Below are 13,464 nucleotides of genomic sequence, written 5' to 3' on the forward strand. Positions count from 1 at the left end.
ACCTTTCCCTTTTGTCTGCTGAGGACAAGTGATCAAAAATTCCCACTGACGCGTTAATTATCAAGGCTGCAGTTCCCAGCGTCCTGCCTGTGAAATTCACAAGGCCCCCTGGCCAGAGAAACCTCTTGCCGCCTCAACCTTGATCTCAACCGGAGCCAGGGGCAGGGGACTGGGCCGAATGGGGCCGGGGCGTCACAGCCGACCTGCCTGGGAGGTGAGGTCAGCACACCCCTGAGCAAATGGAGGGGATGTTATTTCTTTTCAGCCAAAGACAGTAGGACTCCATGCTAGCTCCCTTCTGCGCTGGGATGGAAGCGGATTGCAGCAGTCGCTTTGCACTTTTGGTTTGGTTTGGATTGTTTTAATTCCCCCACATTTTCTCTTCCCCTCCCGCCCTCCGTGCGGAAGCTTTCCCAGTGAGCCTGGAGCGGAAGCATTTAATAGACACCCAGCACGACCTAAGATTTCCCAGCCAGCCCCCAAGCCGTGTGCACAGCCTGCTGGACGGATGAGGGAGCTGAGACCCAGCCTTCCCGAGAGACGGAGGGGAGCTCTCTCACTTCTTTTTTTTTTTTAATGTTTACTTATTTATTTTGAGAGAGAGCACTCGTGCACAAGCAAGGGGCAGAGAGAGAGAGGGAGAGAGAGAATCCTAAGCAGGCTCCACACCCAGAACAGAGCCCGACACAGGGCTTGATCCCACGAACCATGAGCTCATGACCTGAGCCGCAGTCAAGAGTCACTTAACTGGCTGGGCCACCCAGGAGCCCCTGGAATCCAAAGCATCCTAAGTACCTCTTTGTGGAGCCCCAGCCAGACCATGTGAACATTATGGAGCCTCCCTGTCAGGCTGTATACTCCTCACATGGAAATTTAGTGAGCAAGTACTTACTAGTCACCTAAATGTGCCGGCACTGTCCCCAGCACTTTACGTGGGTGGCGACCGTGGCCTAGCGTGGCCAGTCTGGGCATGTGCTCTGGGTGGACCTCCGTGAGCTCTGGAAGAAAAGCCCCTTTGTTTGGAGCCATGAACCAGCCTCCCAGCGAGGCGCTGGAAGGTTTGCGACGTGGCCCTCGGTCCCTCCTTTGACCTGAGTTTAAGGGTCAGCTGCACACGTAACATAAAATTTGCCATCTGAACCATTTTTAAGTTTACAGTTGTATTAAAACAGTTGACCTTGAACGGTTCTGGGGTTAAGGGGTGCCGCCACCCCCCCTTGCAATTGAAAATCTGCATATAACTTGACTCCCCCAAAACTTAACTGCTCATAGCCTACTGTTGACTGGAAGTCTTATCGATAACAGAAATAGTCGATTAACACAGTACTTTACGTGTTATGTCAAATATACGTGTGTTATATATGTGTATTATATACTATATGTGTATCATACTATATATATGTTATACCATATATAATATGTGTATTATATGCTATAATCTCAAAGTAAGCCAGAGCAAAGAAATCGTCACTAAGGAAATCATCGGGGAGAGAAAATACGCTCACATACCGTATTGTGTATGTTGAAAACAGTCTGTGTGTAAATGGACCCACGTAGCCCGAATCGTGTTGTTCGCAGGGGTCAGCTGTACCTAATGTTGGGCTCCCATCACCACCATCTACCTCCAGAACTCTTTTCTTGTTTGCACGTGGATGAGCTATGATCATCTGACCTACCCTCTCCGTTGGCAGGGACTTGCCCAGGTACGTAACCAGTTAGAAGCATATTCAAGGGTTGGCATCCAGGCCTCACTCTGCCTGGTGCCCCCTTCCGTGTGGTGCTCTCTCCAGGCACCTCCCAGAATGCCTTGCACGAGAGGGCACCGCACAAATACTGAGTGACCACACGCCTGCCGGGGACTCCACCGAGGTGCTCCCTGGGACTAATCCAGTTCCATTTCTAATCTCTGGGAGTTTGGAAGATGAAAACCTACTCCACAGCCTAATGGCCCAATTCATCGCTCTCTTCGGCCAGATAACACTTCTCATCGTTTTGGTTTTTTTCTTTCTAGAAATTGCGCTCACCTCCCCTGAGGTCCGACCAGCTCGTTCTGGTAGTTCCCTTCTCTCTGTCCCCGCCCTCCCCCTGCCCACACCGGGGCCAGACTGGGGGAGCTGCTCAGTGATAAGAGGGCTGCTGATCCCCTTTCGCGGGCGGCCCTGCCCTCCTGGACCTGTCTCAAGGCGTCTGGGTGCTTCGGTCTCTCTCACAATGAGGGCATTTAGCCGGCCTCTCCTCTCTTGGGACCCTCAGAGGCAGCAACTGGAGGAATAGCCAGGAGGAGAAGGAGAGGAAACAAAACGCAGCAAAACTGCCCATTCTGAAGGCCGTGCGCTAAGAGAAGGAGGCCCTGCCAGCTCAGATTTCAGGGAATTTTTTTTTTTTTTTTTTAGGAAGTGCCTCTGCCCATGGGCGTGCGGGCTGATAGGGGATGGTGCCCGAGGAAGGACAAAGTCAGAGGCCCCATTCAGACAGGCCGAGGCAAGGGTCCAGCCCGAGCGGGGCAGCGTGGGGGCCAGAAGAACAAGGGCTCTGTGTTTCTGGGCACAGGGCTGGGCAGCACATGCTCCCCGGCTCCAGCCCGGCGCTGGACGCAACCAGAAATCCACGATGCGGCTGGAGAAGTCGGGGTTGGGCGGCAGCAGGGTGATCTAGCCGTGAGCAGGGTTTGCACGGCGAGTCGGCTGTGGCGTGAGGGGTTCCGCCTGTCTGTGGCCGGGCCTGCCCTGGGATAAAGGTGACTCCAGGAACGAGCCCGGTCCATCCCAGGGCCCTGAGGGGAGGGCTTGGGTGTTCTTCCCTCACTGCCTCCAGGAGAGGGAGACGGGGAAGAGCCCAGGGAAGGGGTTGCAGACGCACGCCCTCAGGGGCCTCAGGGGCCAGGCAGGTTTGTGACGAGGTTGGGAGCCCGTGCCACCTCCGACCGCTCCAGTCACCACCGCTGATCCCTGATCGGGGAGCTAGCTTCAGATGCGAGCTCTTCCCCCTGCTAGCTGAGTGACCTCACCCAAGCGGTGTGACCTTGTGCCTCAGTTTCCCCCTCTGGACACCTGGGTTAGTGCCAGCACTTCCCTGATAGGGCTGTTGTGAGGGTTAAACCGTTAACCCACAAAAGCTCTTAGCACGGTGCTGGTTGATTTTCTCTTTTAAGAGAAGCAGGAGCTCTGGGTTTGTATTCAAGAGCTGCAGGTCCGTTAAGGTGGGCAATGAATTCAAATAGAAAAATAGGTAAATACGGGTCGTCTCCTGGCTGTCTGTAGCCTATACAGCCTGTGGGCCACCCCGGGCTGACTTCTGGCGGAGAGTTTTGGGCAGACCCAGGCTCCAGCGCCGGCTCTCCCATGGCCTGGTTCTGGAGCTCGGGCAAGCGACTCAACTTGCCTGCGTCACGTTTGCGTTGTCTGGGGTATCAGTCGGGAGGCTGGCGGGAAGGGATCACTCATGTTGGGCAGAGGATGAGAGTTTCATGTGGGGCGGTGTGGGGAAATCACAAGGGATGGGACAGCACCCCAGGGTGAGTAACAGAGGAAGCTGTTCCCCGTGCCGGTTCGGAACGGAGGTCGGAAATAGCTGTGTAGGAAGGACCACCTCCAGGACCTGGGGTTCAGCCAGCCTCATCCAGTAGAGGGGCCCAGCCAACCCTGGGGGTCCCGCAGAGAGAGCGGCGCTGGGGAAAGGCGTGCCCTGACCGCTCACTACCCACCTTCTCACCTCCTGCTGTGCTACTGGTGGAAGCCAGAGACCCAGAGAGCCTGTTGATGGGGTCCATGTGGACCACTTCCCAGGCAGAGAGCGTGGCGGAGAAGAGGGGAGACAGGCGATGTCCCCACCAGCCTCAGTTCTGGAAGGCTTTCTTAGTCTCGGTGAAGCGTGAGGCCGCACACCTACCCAGTGGGAGCCAGAGGGTGAAGGTATTGTCGTCATTGATGAGGGAGGGAAGGCAGATGCCCTGCAAGGGAGGGCTCAGCCCCCCACCCCGGGTGTTGGAAGCTGTTGGCAACTTCCTGTTGCGGCTGTAACAGATCAACACCAACTTGATGGGTGGCAGCAGCATACATTTATTCTCTTACAGTTCTGAAGGGTGGAAGCCAAAATGGGTCTCACGGGGTTAAAACCAAGGTGTTGGGAGGGCAGGTTCCTTTGGGCGACTCCAGGGGGAGGTCTAGAGGTCCTGGCCTTTTCTGGCTTCTAGAAGCTGCCCGCATTCCTTGGCTCGTGACCCACTTCCATCTTGAAAGCCAGTGATCAGTTGTGCCACTCTGGTCTCCGCTTCTGTTGTCGTTATCTCCTTCTCTGACTCTGCCTTATTTGCTGCTTCTTTACAAGGACCTTTATGATGACACTGGGCCCATTGGATAATTTAGGATGATCTCCCTGACCTCAGGACCTTAGTTCAATCCATGTGCAAAGTCCCTTTAACATGTGAGGTGACAGAGTCACAGGTCCTGGGGATTAGGACCTGGACATCTTTGGAACCACTATTCTGCCAGTTCTGCCCACTACTAAAGCATTCTAGAACCTTCTCAGAAGGAAAAACGTATTCCTACCACCATGCCCAGAAATCTAAAATCCCCTCTATTAATGTCTCTTTTTTGGATTAATCATGTTCCCAGACTCCACCACTTCTTGATTTGGCCTCAAGAATTTTCCCAGATCTGGGGCACCTGGGTGGCTTAGTCGGTTAAGCGTCCGACTTCGGCTCAAGTCACAATCTCACAGTTCGTGAGTTTGAGCCCCGTGTCAGGCTCTGTGCTGACAGAGCCTAGAGCCTGCTTCAGATTCTGTGTCTCCCTCTCTCTGCCCCTCCCCAGCTTCCACACTCTCTCCCTCCCTATCTCTCGAAAATTAATAAATAAACATTAAAAAAAAAAAAAAAAGAATTTCCCCAGATCTGCATATGTGCCATTAAATGGCTCTTACATCATCTCACTGTTTTACTCAGCGTCATTGTAAGCGACAATACGTGTAAAACCAAGGCTTGGTGTTCATTTGTGATTTTTCTCGCGTAATTTTTCTCACTATTCCCATCAAAACAATTACATAACTAGTGACATTTTAAGAAAAGCTGACGCATGCACCACCTAAAAGTGCCTTGCAGAATACTACGAGTACGTGTGCGTATATGTATAAGACAGAGGCTGGGAGGGACAGATTTGTTACAAGAAATTGGCTCACACAGTTATGAGGTGGAGAAGTCCCCTAATCTGTGGTCGGCAAGCTGGAGACCTAGGGGAGCCGATGGTGTGGGTTCCGGTGTAAGTCTGAGTCTGAAGACAGAAGGAAATGGGGTGGGGGTCGGGGGAGTGGTGGGGAGGGGAGAGCAAATGCGCCCGTGTTCTGCCTTTTTATTCTACTGATGCGTCCAAAGGATCGGCTGAGGCCCACCCACACTGGGGAGGGCAGTCTGCTTTCCTCCCTCTACTGATTCAAATGTTTATCTCATCCAGAAACACCCCCAAAGACACCCCCAGAGTAATGTTTGACCAAATGTCTGGGCATCCTACGGCCTGGTTAAGTTGGCACATAACATTAGCCATGACGGTGGCGTTGTGGGATGAACTCAGAGGAAGGAGTGAAGGGACTGGGGTTCTGGGTCTGCTCTGTAACGTTGGGCAGGTCTCATTCTGTCCGGGGGCATCAGTTTCCTAGTCTGTGTGATGGGGACCGTTCCTTGGGTTCTCAGACACGGGGAGCCTTTGTTTTTAGCCCCTTGGTGCATCAGTAACGAGACTGGAAAGCTTTGACGTGGATGGTTAGCCTATGCGATGCTGTCAGGGGCACCATAGGGGGGTCCACCCCACCCCAGGACCAGCTTTACGTGTTCTCCCTGGGCCTCACCTCGCACCATGTGCACGCATCCATCGTGGCTCTTAGTAGGGGAGACCAAGCTTTATCCAGCCTTGTAGCCATCACGCCCGACCCGGAATAAGGATTCAACACATTATCTAGTTGTTGAAGGACCAGCTGACTGAGAGAAGAAAAGGCGTGACAGTCCCCAGAGGTCAGAGCTTGCTGAGAAGCCCCTCCTGGGACTAGAACCTCTCCTTCCCCGAAAACTCAATGGTGAGCATGGGGGTTCTGTGAGTCAGATAGACCTGGGTTCAAATCCCAGAGCCACCATCTAGGAGCTGCCTGACCTTGGGTGGATGACACCACCTGTCTGAGCCTCAGTGTTCGGGTGGACAAAGGGGATACTAACAAAAGTGAGTTCCTGGGGCGCCTGGGTGGCTCAGTGGGTTAAGCGTGCAGCTCTTGCTTTTCGGCTCAGGGCGTGATCTCGCGGTTCGTGAATTCGAGCCCCGTGTTGGGCTCTGCGCTGACAGCTCAGAGCCTACTTAGGATTCTCTCTCTCTCTCTCTCTCTCTCTCTCTCTCTCTCTCTCTGCTCCTCCCCACCCCCCCAGAATAAATAAATAAACTTAAAAAAAAAAAGTGCGCTCCCAAATGTTTGTGCTGAGATTTAAAAGAGATAATCCGCGCAAAGTGCGCGGCCCGGAGCCTGGCACGTAGTGCTGTGTAAATAATAACAACGGGAACTGCTGTTAGCATTACCTTGCCATCCACGTTGTCTGGGGAAGATGTAGATGATCAGATAAGAGCCTGTGCCTCTCCAGGGCCATGCAGGGCCCGTGGGGAACTTGTGGAGACCCTACGTATAGGAGGCGTGTGTGTGTGTGTGTGTGTGTGTGTGTGTGTGTGTGTGTGTGTGTGTGGCGGGGGGGGGGGCAGTCTCTGAAACGCACATTGACTCCCCTACCGTTCTGCACCAGCAAGCTCTCTGGTGCGGTTCAGATAGTGCTCAGATGTAATATTCCGAAACTATTTTTAAGATGGCTCTTAAATGCCTGCCAAAACTAAAAACCCCACGTGCACGAAAACTGTCATTGCTAATTGGCTTTGCGTGACGCGAATAGATTGATGAAGGCAGTGGGTTCGGTTCCTCACCAAGAGGGGGAGAAAGAGCGTGTGCTGGCTACACCCCTTGCTCTGCTGCTTATGACCAGGTGACCTCAGAACGGCCCCCTAGGGTCTCTGAACTGTTGCCTCCTCTATGCCGTGGGTCACTCCCAGGGTAACCAGCCGGGCCAGCTCAGTGCCCAGTTGACCCAACCAGCAGGAGCCGTTAGAAGGTGTTTAAGACCATTCTGGCCAAGTGGCTGACGCGGTAGGCAATTCTGAAGTGCCGACTGTGGGATTTGATCCCAGGTCTGTCTGATTCACAGAGCCCGTGTGTTCACCGCTGAATTTTCGGGGGGCTTCCGGTTCCAGGAGGGGCTTTTCGGTAGGCGTTGCCCTCTTGGGACCGTCACGGCCGTTTCTTCTGTCAGTTGGTCTTTGGACAGCCAGCTACCCATGGGTTGGTTTCCTTGTGGACCGGACCCAGTAGCAGAGGGGTCTGCGGATGAATTTTGGTTGGATTTGAGCAGTGCCTTTCCAAGAATGGGTTGAACCATTTCAGGAACCAGCACACTTAGGAATCCGGTTTGACAGACTGCTACATTCCGTAGAGGACAGGTGTGGGCGGTGGGTATCGAGGAATCTAAGCCAACAAATTCGGGTTTGCCAGACATTGTAACTTTCTGAAATCTCTGTAAGTAACCTTAAATCCGATGTGGAGTCTCCACTGGGTTGCAAGAAGCCTCCTCGTTGCTGGGGCTCCCTCACCCTGCATGGGTAGACATCCCCAGGGACTGACCCTGGGACATCCCCAGGGACATCCACCTGCACCATCAAACGATGCCCTCAGCCTGCGTGTTTCCTCCAGGTCTGGAAACTCTGCTCATTCTGGGCCAAGCTGGGAGCGGGGCGGGGGGGAGCCAACCTGTGTCCAGACTGGCATTTCTGGCTCTGGGATTTTCCGACTCGCCTCCAGCATTGCCAAGACCTTGCAGATGGGCGCTTGTTGGGGTTGGAGGAGCCCCCCAGATGTTTCACTGTTGCTTGCCGGGCTTGTTAGTTTGTGTAGCTCATAGGCTTTATTTGGGAGTGGGCATTTCTAGGCTTCTAGAGAAATTGAACAGGAAGTACAGAGTTCAGGAAGTAGTCTTTCTACTCGGCCCCACCCCCACCCTGCCTTCCTCTGTGATTCATGTCTTCTGTTAGCTCCTTTGTTACAGCTGATGTGCCCGAGACGTCGTCATTACCTAGAGTCCTAGAGTTGGGAGTTGACTCTGTGTTACACGTTCTGTGGGCTTTGGCCAGCATGTAATGACCTACACCCACCATCAGAGTATCAGAGGGAATGGCTTCATGCCCTAAAACTCCTGGGTCCCCTCCCTCCCCCCACCCCCAGCAACCACTGATCTTTTGAATCTTTCCATAGGTTTGCCTTTTCTGTGTTTTTGAAATTAATTAGTTTAGCTTCCAAAATTAAAAAAAAAAAAAAAAAAGAATGGAATATTTTATGTAAAAACCCAAATGTCCGGTGTCTCTTGAAGAAGTGTAATGTCCCTGGTAACCTCAGGCCAGAGCTGAGTACAAGGCACCGCCCTCCCGTCCTTTCCCCCAGGCCTTGTGCGTGCGGCCCCCTCTCTGTTCGTTGGCCCCTCTAGGCATTTGAGTTTGCAGCCCTGCTCTGGCCTCCCACGGAGCCAGAACAGCCTCTGGTTTGTGGTCTGCTTCTGTTTCCTGCCCTGCAAATATATTCCCGAGGCCAGGTCTCACAACGAGCCCGGACGCCTGCTTGAAATGGGGAAGACCGAAACCTAGGAGAGCAAACGCAAATTCATTCCCCCCCTGGAAATCGTCTTGTAAGCTGTGGGAGGCTCCCCCGAAGCCATGCAAACAGCCAGCTGCAGGGCCATCTGAGGCTAGGACGAAGTCCGCCAACATCCTCCACTCAGCAGATTTTTTTTTTTTTCCTGTGTTCTCTATACAACCTGAAGCTGCCGGCTGTCTGAGGCCACGGACCCTGGCGTGGGCTGGGCACAAAGTCCTTCAGTGGCTGCTGCCGCTTCGGGTCAATTATTTATGCTAATGCTGCAATTCACCCTACTGACCTCCTTCCCGGAGTGTGGCGGGGAACCGGACACCCAGAGATTACATTGCCCCTGGAGTGGAGGTGGCGGGTGCACGGGGAGACTCTGGGAGGTTCAAGGCCAGAGCGTCGCTGAGACACAGCCAGGACCGAAGGCGGTGCTTTAACTTGGCTGCAAGGTTTTACTTCGGAGGAAACCCTGCATCTCTAAGCAGTGAAACACGAGCTGGCATGATGCGAGCATGCTCCCTTCTTCCCGCCCCACAAGCCCCTCTGCGGTCCTTACGCTCAGGGCCTCCGGGACGGGCTGAGGAGTGCTCAAAAGAGCACTTGATGTAGAGCCCAGTGTCTGTCCCCTTTGTGCTGTGTGATCTTAGGCAAGTTGCTTTGTCTGTCTGAGTCTCCATTTCCATCTCTGGATGGAAAAGAGGAAGGTGGCAGTAAGGTCCTACAGGAGCACGAATGGGGTTCTCGTATCCCAGGGGGTCCTCTCTGTGTCTCCCCCAAGCTCTGCATCCGTCCTCACAGCACCGACATTCTGCCCCTGTCCAGGTCGTCCTACCCAAATCCTCTGTCTCCCTCGCTCTCCATATTGACTCAGTCTACAAGTACTTACCGAGCACCTGCAATGTGCCCACCACTGTCCTAGGCACCAGGGACACCGTGGTGAACAAGATGGACCCTGTCCCTGCCCTGGGGGAACCAGTATCCCACTTGGGACCTTCCCTGTGTCTTTATACTCACCTCCAGCTACCCTGATCCAGGCCACCACCTCACTCTCTTTCCTGGATTCCTGGAACACCCTCCATACTGCAGCCAGAGTTCTTCCTGAATCACAGATCTGATGAATCCAGGGCCCCCTGCTGCCCCTAGCGTAAAATGGAAACTCCCCACGCACCAGCCGTCTTAGCCTCCTTTCTGTCCGAGACTGATGGAGCCCCTTTTGCCCCTGAATGTTTGCCCCGGCTGTTCCCTCTCCCTGGTTTCCTGTTCTTCGTGTGACATCATCTTCTTTTCAGGTGTCACTCTTGCCACCTCATTGTCCAGCCAGCCCTCCTTAGCCCTGTCTGTGTCCCCAGCACAGCCCTGATGAGAATAATAGCCAAGAGACACGCCGTGCTTTCTGTGTATTTGACTCTGTGCCCATTTTACAGATGAAGGAACGAACCAAGGCACAGAGAGGAGAGTGGCTCTGCTGGGGCTCCACAGTATTATAGTTGCCTCTGGCCACTCCATCATGAGTCCCCTGGAGCAGGGACCGTGTCTTGCTGGTCTCTGCATCTGCAGCACACAGGACCTGGCTCATAGTAGGTGCTCGACAAACTCTGACTACATGATGAATGACTGTCTTATGAAATCAGTGAGCTCATCGTGGTCCAAGCCCTACTTGAATTGCTCTGGACTGCCTGATCGTAAGAGGTTCTTATTATTCCAGTTGGACGATGAGTTGGTTCAGCCAAGGGAGGAATCCAGTTTCCCTGCCCCAGGGGGGTCCTGGCGGCCGCCGAGGCCTCTCTCACCAGGAAATGTGGGTGTGGGAGGAAGGTCCTTGCCATCATTTGTTTTTGTCAGTGTTGACTATTTTCCAGTATAGACCGCCTGCGGTGGGGAGTGGAGTCCAAGGGTTCGATATCGCTGTGGGGATTTCTGCCTGCAAGGACTCCAGAGGTCACCCCGGCACTGAGGCACGGGATTTGCTCAGCCGAGGCCCTGCCGGAGCCTTCCTGGAGATATTAGACGCCGATGTGGGGACACGGGGGCCGCAGCTCATTACGGCCTTCTAGTTAATTTAGGAGCGTGCTGGACCAGACGTGAGGGCTGCCGGGTCTTTGGAGGCTGCTGTGAGGTTCTTTTCGAGACCCCCGGTGAAGATCAATGTGGGTCCTGCAGGAGGGCGGCAGGTAGGACAGGGAGCAGAGGGAGGGCTGCTGTAAGGACTCATCTCAGAGCCCGAGGCCTGGGGTGCGCACGGCTTGCTTTAAATCCTCTCCCGGTTATGGTGTAGCTAGATGTGATATGATATGATATATACTAGAGTATTCTATGCTACGCTACATTATCTGTGCTGTGCTATCTGTACTCTCCTGTCTGTGTTGCATTATTTATACTCTCTATACTAACGGTGCATATCAAGCCATCCATACTATGCTGTCTATCGCATACTATACTATCTATATTATACTTTATTACCTACACTATACCATGTAATAAACGCAGGAGTCCACAGAAACAGAGCGGCACGATGATCGGGCACACAAACTTGGGAGGTAGATGCCTGGGTTCAGATCCCAGCTCTGCCCCCGATGAGCTAGGATCCGAACCCAGGCATCTACCTCCCAAGTTTGCGGCCCTCAGCCTTGCTCTCTGAGCCTCGGTTTCCCCATCGGTAGAGTAGAATTACTAGCTCTAACCACCTCGTAGAGCTGTCGCGGGAAAACGTCCTCGGGCACCTAGGGGCCGTTATGGGTTGAATGGTGTCCCCCGCCTAGAATTCGTAGGTTGAAATCTTAACCCTCCGGTACCTCAGAACGTGACCTTAACTGGAAATGGGGTCATTGTAGTTAAAGTTCATTAAATGAGGATGAGGTCCTATTGGAGTGGGCGGGGGAGGGGGCGGTCCTAATCCGATATGACTGGTGTGCATATAAAAAGGGGAAATTTTGACACGGACACACACAGGCAGAACGCCATGGGGACGAGAAAGCAGAGATCAGGGCGGGGCTTCTGAGATACTCCAGGGGCCACCGGCGATTGCCGGCAACCCGCCAGAAGCCGGACGAGAGGCGTGGGACAGGTTTGCCCTCACAACCTCGGAAGCAGCCAACTCAGATCTTGGCCTTGCAGCTTCCAGAACAGGGAGAGAATAAATTCATGTTGTGGAAGCCACCCGGCCTGTGGCACTTTGTCAGCAGCCCTAGAAATGGACGCAGGGGCTCAGCACGGAGCCGGGCGCAGAGAGCCCACTGCGCGGTGCCCGTTGTGATTGCTGTCCCTGGTATGTCCTGCCATTCCTGTGTTGCTCGTGCTGGGTCAGGAGCTGGTCAGAGCTAGGAGCCGTCCCCTTACTGGTGAGGCCGTGTGACTTGGGTAAATCACTTTCCCTCTCTGGGCCTCTCGGTTCCCTAATTTGTAATGTGGACACTCTGTGTGATGAGAATAATGGGACCCCTTGTGTGTAGAGATCACTTCCCCTTCCACTGTGCCCTCTCTTCCCTGACTTGCTGTCGTCCCCATTTGACAGATGAGGACGCTGAGGCTCACAGACGGAAGAAGTTACCCGCCCAAGGTCATACTGAGGCTGAGTGGCAGACATGGGGTCAAGCGCAAGACTGTCCACGCTAAGGACATTGGCCACAGAGCTCTGGTGAGGGTGGAAAAAGAGAGGGTGGTCTCAGATTCCCTCCGGGTGTGAAGATGGGACTGGCCATATTGTTGTCATTTCCTCCTTTGGGCTTATCCAGTGTTTCCCTTGTAGCTCCCGTCACTCCCCAGGCTCTTGGGGGTCCTGCCCATTCACTGGGGAAGATAAGGTGGGGGAGGGGGTCACAGATCCTGCTTCAGATTCACATGTGGAATAATTGTCTGCATGCACTTTGGCAAAGGGATTTGGGGTTGGGGAGAGGAGGTACGTTAGTGCCCCTAACCTGCTTCCCACACAGATAAAAACGACGTCTTTGGTCCCCAGGGCTCACCAAGCCGTCATTCCAACTCCACATGTATGAGCCACGTTCTGCTTTTTGGGGAAAGAAAAGAAAAAAAAAAAGCTATTTTGTTCTGCATCTGGGCATGTGCTTTCCTCAAAGTGCCAAGGAAATCCCACCTCTGATAAACAATAGGTAGCCTCCAGAAAAGCTAAGATGCGTATGTATTCCCTGTTAGGGGAGGGACTCGGCTCTTGCCCTCCCCCAGCATTCTGAAGAAGACGTTCCCTCCATTTTCTGGAAGGCCTGGGGGCTCGGTCCTTCCCTTTCTCATCTCCAGATCGGCTCTGCCCAGTCCTGGGGACTTACAAGAACATTTCTGAAGGATTTTAGAGTCAGACAGACTGAGTAGAAGCACCCAGGACTTAGTAGGTGCCTTTTTTCCCCCGTCAGTATCACTCATTCACTGCACAGCAAAAACCATCACCGAAACCAAAAGGCAGCCTACTGAATGGGAGAATATAACTGCCAATGGCATATCTAGTAAGGGGTTAATACCCACGATATTTAAGAACATACACAACTCAACACCAAAAACAACAACAAGAACAACAACAACAAAAACCGATGAAAAAAATGAGCAGAGGCCCTGAATGGACATTCTTCCAAAGAAGTCACCCAGGTGGCCAACAGACACATGAAAAGATGCTCAACATCACTCATCATCAGGGAAGTGCAAATCAAAACCGTGATGCGGTCACCTCACGCCAGTCAGAATGGCGAGTATCAAGAAAACAAGACCTAACAAGTATTGGTGAGGATGTAGGGAAAAAGAAACCTTCGTGCA

The 13,464-nt window shown here is 53.3% G+C and overlaps 1 protein-coding gene across 5 annotated transcripts in view; it reads left to right on the plus strand.

The window, feature by feature from the left end:
- The window catches only part of WSCD2 (WSC domain containing 2), a 116,188-nt gene that overhangs the window by 18,981 nt on the left and 83,743 nt on the right, over window positions 1-13,464 (plus strand). Inside the window, exon 1 of one of the 5 annotated variants that reach the window (XM_053205714.1) lies at window positions 1,560-1,703. The exons of 3 other annotated variants lie outside the window; for them this stretch is intronic. The gene's annotated coding sequence lies outside the window, so the exon portion shown is untranslated. Of the gene's footprint in view, window positions 1-1,559; window positions 1,704-10,261; window positions 10,284-13,464 lie in introns of those variants that run through there. One more of the 5 variants, XM_053205715.1, reaches the window with a different exon arrangement.

This window comes from Acinonyx jubatus, chromosome D3 (assembly GCF_027475565.1).
Source record: "Acinonyx jubatus isolate Ajub_Pintada_27869175 chromosome D3, VMU_Ajub_asm_v1.0, whole genome shotgun sequence".
NCBI lineage: Eukaryota > Metazoa > Chordata > Mammalia > Carnivora > Felidae > Acinonyx > Acinonyx jubatus.